We start from the raw sequence: 7,153 nt of genomic DNA, 5'->3' as shown, positions 1-7,153 counted from the left end.
AGCTTGACTAGAAAGGGGCACAGGAGAATTTTCGGGGGTGAGGGAACTGTTCTTTGTATTGAATGGACTTTTAGGTTGCATGACAGAAATATACACTAAAATGGGGCCCCTGAGTGCCTCAGTGAGCTGAGCAGCCAATTCTTGGTTTCGGTTGGGGTGGTGATCTTGGGGACGTGGGATCGAGCCCAGCGTTGGTCTCCGCACTCAGTACAGAATCTGCTAGTTCCTCTCCCTCTGCTCCTCCCCCTACTCACCCTCTCTCAAATAAATAAATAAAATCTTTAAAAGAAAAAAAAAGAAATATACACTAAAAAGTGTAAATTTTATTTTATGTAAATTGCACCTCAGTTAAAAGAAAACCAAAAAAAAAAAAAAATATATATATATAGGTGTACACATAATCTCATTTTATTCCCATATCCTCACCACCTAGCTCAAGTTCTTTCATTTTCTCTGGGAAAATGAGGCTTGCAGAGGGAAGTGGAACTCCAGCGGAACCAGCACCCCCAGGGGGAGGGGCCTGCTTGGAGCTACTTCTGCTCTGAGCTCTGACTCCCTCAGACACCTCAGTGTTGGACCCCTGCAGCCAGTTCTCTCTCCCTCTTCCCTTTCCTATGAATGTCTAATGTTTTAAGCCATCAGCTTAACGAACACCATTAATTAACCAATGATTTGTTAAAAGTTTGGCAGTGGGTACCTGAATGCCACAAAGTTCCCGAGAAACGTTTTCCTTCCAAGGTTTCTAATTTTGTCCTGGGGAGGAGACAAAGGACATGCTTCCAAGGAACCACATGTCCTGGGGCATCCATGTTCCTCTGATGTAATATTTATAGGCAAATATTCTTGCTACAGAAACCAGGAAGCTGAATCGAGCTGCGGGATCTGTCACACTAAGCACTGACTTCCACATAGCCCCTTGGAATACATATTTGCCTTTAGAAAAGTGCTCACAATGGAGGTTGATTAATTATTTAAAATAAAAGTTATCATCCCATGCAAACTCACACATCTCCATTAAAGATCTGTGATTTTTGTTTGCTCTTGGTAACTTGGGCTTTGAGTCTATGATGGAACAAATAATATATGCAAAATTGTTCCAGTATATTAAAATTTCTCTTACATAATATAAACTCTATTCTGTATCACTGACAGTAGCTGAAGTGATCAATGGAACAAGCCACATCAACAAACTTCCAACGTCTACAAGGAAGCTAACCCCAGTGCGAACGAACAAAAGAGCCCCCACAGGCTCCTTCTTATACAAGCTATGAACCAACGCCTTTAGTTTCCTGACAAAGGAATCAAATTAGTTCAAGGACTATAAGTAAAGTATAGGCTAAACACAGATTGGCTCTTGACATAATCTCCCCCTTTCCATCCTGACCCCTGAAGTCCTCAGAATTGTTGAAAGCCATTTTGAGAAGAATTCTGAACAAGGCACTATTAGCAGAGACCACCCCACCAAGCACAGTGTGCAGAGCATGACCCAAACAGTCTCTTTCTTCCATCTCCTTTTTTTTCAGCCTCATTTTCCATCCTCCCAGGGATGTTTATATCAAGGAGGGAAGCTCTACTCAGCCCCCAAGGGCAAAGATGAAGCAATCTTCATGATTTTTTTCCCCCCAGACACTTCTAAGAGTGTTTTAACGTTTATCCGTGCGGTCTATAAAGTATGATGGAGTTGAAATAGATAATTGCAAGGTTCGGTCCACACTATTTATTGTACACCCCCCCCCACATGCTACCTACAGTGTTGGGTGCCATGATATGAGTAGAGCAAAATGGGCATGGGCATGGTCTTGACCTCATAGAGCTTATGGTCTACGGTGGGTAGGGGGACATGGGGGTAATTGTTTACAAATAAGTCAACAAACACCAAATCAAAACAGATGGGGATTGTTCTAGTCCATTTGTGCTATCACAGAGTATCACAGACTGGATGGTTTATAACAACAGAAATTTTTTGTTCCCAGTACTGGAGGCTGAAGTTTCAAGGGACTGAATAGTGCGCTTTGCAGGGGAGAAAACCTATAGGAGGAATACTCTGGCATTTCTACTCCCTCTCTTATTCCCCCTGGGAAGAGGAGTGACTCATGGGCTTGAAGATTGAGAGGAGAAACTGCCTCCCTGCGGTTCAGCCCGGTCTCCTTAATCCAGCTTTGGAGAATCCAGGGGGGGCTTCCTGATGGAGGTGATGACTCAGCCCCAACAGATGAGAAGAAAAGTGGGGAGGGCTGAGTGGGAGTATTTGGGGGAGGTAACACTCAGGGCAGAAGGAACAGTATGTGGAAATCCCTGGACCCAGAAGAAAACATTGTCCTTTGGAAGAATGGCAATAAGTTCTGCATGGCTGGATTTGTAGAGGGTGGGAGTCTAGGCTTTATCCTGAGGGCACTGAGAGGAATAAGAAGGTTTAATTGAAAGAGTGAAGATACTTCATGCCTGATACATCTTCTGGCTGCGGGGTGGAGAATGGGAAGTTCCAGCCCTCTCTGAAATTGTTAGAAGAAGAAACAAGGGTCCTTTGCAGGGCCAGAAACCTTTGCCTTGGCATTCAAAACCAACTCTCCTGGGCCCTGGGTCTGAGCTCCTTTCAGATGGCCCTCTCCACATGGCCTCCATCCCGGCTCTGTTAACCACTCGTTCTCTCTTCCCTACAGTCCTGGGTGGGCACAACGTCCCAGGGCTTCTGTGCAATTCCTTGTAATTTTTTTTACACCTGCCCACACACTTGTAAACAACCCCATTATTAAAAACTCCATGAATGATCCTAATTTGAGTGTGCCATCTGGTTCCTGCTGAGCCCCTCATGGTTACACCCCCACTCCCTAAATAAGGAGAAAGCAAGCCTAAGTGACATGCAGAAGGGATGGGAATGTCCTCGTAAGGATTATGGCTTGAGAAGTTTGCTGTTTAGGAGAGATAACAGACTTCCTGAGATAGTGGTTTTCCTTTAATAACCCTACTCTTTGCTCAAGAATGATACTACTCACTTAAAAAAAAAAAAAAAGAAAAATGCTGGATGTCCCACCTCCCAGAAACAAATGCTATTAAATGTTTGTTGGCTATCCTTCTACACATTTCTCTACCTGCATATACTCATACAGATATGTTCAATTTTGAGTGACTCTACCCCAAATGCTGTGTCAAACCTACTTTTTCTCATTCATCCACAAGCCCAAGTGTTGAGTTGTCTGTGGAAGAGTCCAAGTAGATGTGTTCAAAAATAAATGGGATATAACAATCTAGAGTTTAAGAGACTCCGTCCTGGGGTCAGTGTCAGAGTGATGACCACAAAAACCTGGAGGGCAAGAAGATCCCATGAGGTAGAGGGTAGAAGGGGGAAGAGGCAAGAAGAGCTAGCACGGAACCACTGGAACTCAAACACTGACAGGCAAGAGAAGGAGGCAGGGGGGAAAGGGAATTCTTGGCCTTCGAGAAAGAGGAGTGGTCAACAGTGAAGAAGGTCACCACGGGGTCAAATAAGATAAGAGCTTTGGATTTAGCAATACAGGGTAGCTGGTAGCCTGGATAAGAGTGATTTTGGCCAAGTGGTAGAGCAGAAGGCGCACTGTGGAAGAGCTGGGGTGAAAATGGAGGTGGTCTGCTTGCCCTCCCCACTTGCTGGCCCCTCATCCCTCATCAGAGCTTCTCAGACTCTGCTGTGTGGATCAATCCCCTGCGCATATTGTTGTGTTGCCGACCTGATTCTGTGGGTCTGGGGTGGGGCCTGTATTTCTTTTTTTTTTTTTTTTTAATTTATTTATTTGACACAGAGCGAGAGATCACAAGTAGGCAGAGAGGCAGGCAGAGAGAGAGGGGAAAGCAGGCTCCCTGCTGAGCAGAGAGCCCGATGTGGGGCTCGATCCCAAGACCTGGGATCATGACCTGAGCTGAAGACAGAGGCTTAACCCACTGAGCCACGCAGGTGCCCCAGGGCCTGTATTTCTAACAAGCGCCAAGGAAACATGGATACCACTGCACCAAACTTGAACTAGCAAGGGGCTGGATGAGGTTGCCCCGTGACAATGCCCAGTCTTGATACATTTACACAGGGCTTTCCCAAAGACACTTAAGCGTACAGAGATGAAAGATGATTATTCACGTCACAAAAGTAATAAAAAGGAAAACTAGAGGAAATTTTTGTTCTTGTATGTCTAGTCCTTTCCTGCATATGTACCTTGCTCGTGAAAGTCCCTCCATTTGGGTCACTTTAAAGTGTTTCTTAAGTTCCAAACTTAAAAGGATTTTTTTAGTCATCTTTCAGTTACTATTTCTATTTTAATTGCTTTGGTCCAGGAACACGCTCTCTGAGATTACAGTCCTCTGAAAATGGTTGATATTTGTCTTATGGCTGAGAACGTGCTCCATTTTTTGTAAATGTTCCATGAGTGCTTGAAAAAAGAACATATACTACTATTGTTGGGTGCAGTGGTTTATGTCTCTTAGGTCAAATTTAATAACTGGGGGATGCCTGGGTGGCTCAGTCAGTTAAGTGTCCAGCTCGTGGTTTCAGCTCAGTTCATGATCTCGGGGTCATGAGATTGAGCCCCGCATTGGGCTTATACTGGGCTTGGAGCCTGCTTAATATTCCCCCCCACTCTCTCTTTCCTTCTTCCCCTCCCCCATGCACATTTGCACACGCTCTCTTTCAAAAAAAAAATTTATTAACTGGGTTGATGGGTCTTTATAGTCTATCAATTACTAAAAAAAAAACAACAAAACAAAACAACAACAAAAAAAGACCATGTTAAAATCTGACCGGAAAGCCTTTACTCCCCGCCTCTCCTATATGCCCAGGCCTCCGCCCAACAACTGGGAATTCATGGCGACCAAAATCTAACGTGGTCTCTGCAGACCCAGTTTCTGCCCTGATGGAGCTGACAGCCTAAGATTTACCTGATCACCAGCAACTCCCCACCCCTCTCAGATCTGGAAATATTTTTCCCTCCTCTGAGCTCTTTTTTCTTTCTTTTTTTTTAAAGATTTTATTTGTCAGAGCACGAGAGAGCACAAGCAGGCAGAGCAGTAGGCAGAGGCAGAGAGAGAACCAAGCTCCCTGCTGAACAAGGATCCCGATTCGAGACTCGATCCCAGTACTCTGGGATCATGACCCAAGCCGAAGGCAGCAGCTTAACCGACTGAGCCACCCAGGTGTCCCCCTCCTCTGAGCTCTTAAGGAATTCACTGCCTGTGTAACTAATTTAACATGTAGTCTGTTTTCATTGTAATTATTTGTGCTCATAATTTATTCTCCTATCAGCTTTTAGATTCCAGGTGGGCAAAAATAATCCTATTTTTCTTATATAACTGATCTATTGAAATATGATTTTTGACAAACTATAAAATTCACTCTTATAAAATCCATCATTTAGTGGAAGACTATCTTATTTAACTTAGCACCCTCTATAACAATGGTTCTCCACGTTGGCTGCACATTGGAGTCACCCGCAGAGCTTTATGAAAAATACCGCTATCTGCCTCTTGCCCCCAGTGGTTGTAACTTAATTGGTTTGGAGTGCAGTCTGGACATCAGAATTTTTTTAAGCCTAAGAGTGATTTTAACTTGTAGTCAGTGTTGCCCTATAATGCTTTGCACATAACTGGCACCAAATAATTTTGTGTCCTAGTTTCTAATGTGAGTTAGCCCTAGTTCTAATATCCAGCTAATTAACTCACTCAGAACTACTTCCCTATCTCCCTTACAACCCCTCAGCCCTTAAAATGATCTGCTTATGTCTGTATCCCCCACTGGATGTTGAAGGAAGATTAGGAGACAAAAGTGTTTAGAAAAGGTAAGTTTACTTGCAAAGATGTGCAGACTTCACTAGGATGGGATCACTGAGTAAAAATTACAACACATATTTAAAGGAAAAAACGTAAAGGGAAGATTACCATGGTTTACATTTGTCTTAAGCACTGATGATATGCTCACAAGGGAAGATACCTCACATATCCCCAGATTTCTGTATTCAAAAGTTAGTGATAAAATGGTCTTCATTAGGGAATGGGTAACTCAGGGGAAAAGCCTAAAATTTCATTCACTTTGGACACCAGGTGTAAAAGAGTAGGTCAGCTACTTTATCTCGGGTTGAAGGTGTCTTATTTTGTCTTTTTCTTCCCTGTGGGACTCGAGGTACACTCTTAGAATGATGGCCGTGCAGTATCATTTTTGTTTCTACAGATGAGCTGCATGAAGTCAGGGACCAGTCTAATCTCATACATTATAGTATCCCTGTGCTGGCACATGCTAGGTGTTCAATAAATATTGATGGAATAAATATGTTTTAACTGGATAGGGAGATGCACAAGTTTCCCATTTTGATATTTTTTGCAAATCTTAATTATGGCACTCTGAACTGGGCACTCCCTAATCCACCTGGGATACAACAAACTCAGAAGGGGTTTTACTTCCACTTAAATGGTTGTTGAGGATCGGAGGTCCATGAACGTGCGAGCCTCACGGTGAGCAGCAAGGATAGTCACCCCCGGATGAATGGATACAAAATTCTCTTGGCTGGGAGCGGTCCGTCAGCGAGGCCGGTCATCCTGCCAGTCCTGTAGCGCCACTTAACACCTGCCATTGACACCTCCCCACTGCCAGATCCCAAAGGTTCGCGTAGGCATTCCGAGCCGCGCCCCCTAGTCCTCAGCAACAGGATTCCCCCCTACCTCCCCGCCCCATGCGCGTTCCGCCCAGGGCGCAATGCAGAGCGACTCAGGCAAAAAAACAAAGTAAAACCAGTCACGCCAAGGAGAGGCAGCGCTATTTAGGCAGTCGGCTACTCCCCCAGAGCCTCCACCCTGTCCCCTGGGCCAGGCGCAGGGCGCTCAGACCTTGCCCGGCTCCAGGAGCCCCAGCTCCCTCCACGTGTCCTGTCTTCCCAGCAGCCTCCTCTGCTGCCTGGGGAAGAAAACCTCCTGACAACTCGCGGTCTGCGGACTACGACTCCCAGCAGGCACCGCGCCGTTCCGCTCTCCGCCCCCTTCACAGGACACGCAGGCGCTCTGGACTCCGTCAACAGGCCGGACTGGGTACGACCGTGTGCAGTTCCTTCTGGGATTTGTAGTTTTTCTGGAGGCAGCTGGGCCGTCAGTCAAAGGGACGACAACTACAAGTCTCGGCGGCCCCAGCGTGACGGGCCCGGTCACG

This window comes from Meles meles, chromosome 6 (assembly GCF_922984935.1).
Source record: "Meles meles chromosome 6, mMelMel3.1 paternal haplotype, whole genome shotgun sequence".
Lineage (NCBI taxonomy): Eukaryota > Metazoa > Chordata > Mammalia > Carnivora > Mustelidae > Meles > Meles meles.
The sequence above is the reverse complement of the archived record's forward strand: the minus strand, read 5'-3'. Positions refer to the sequence as shown.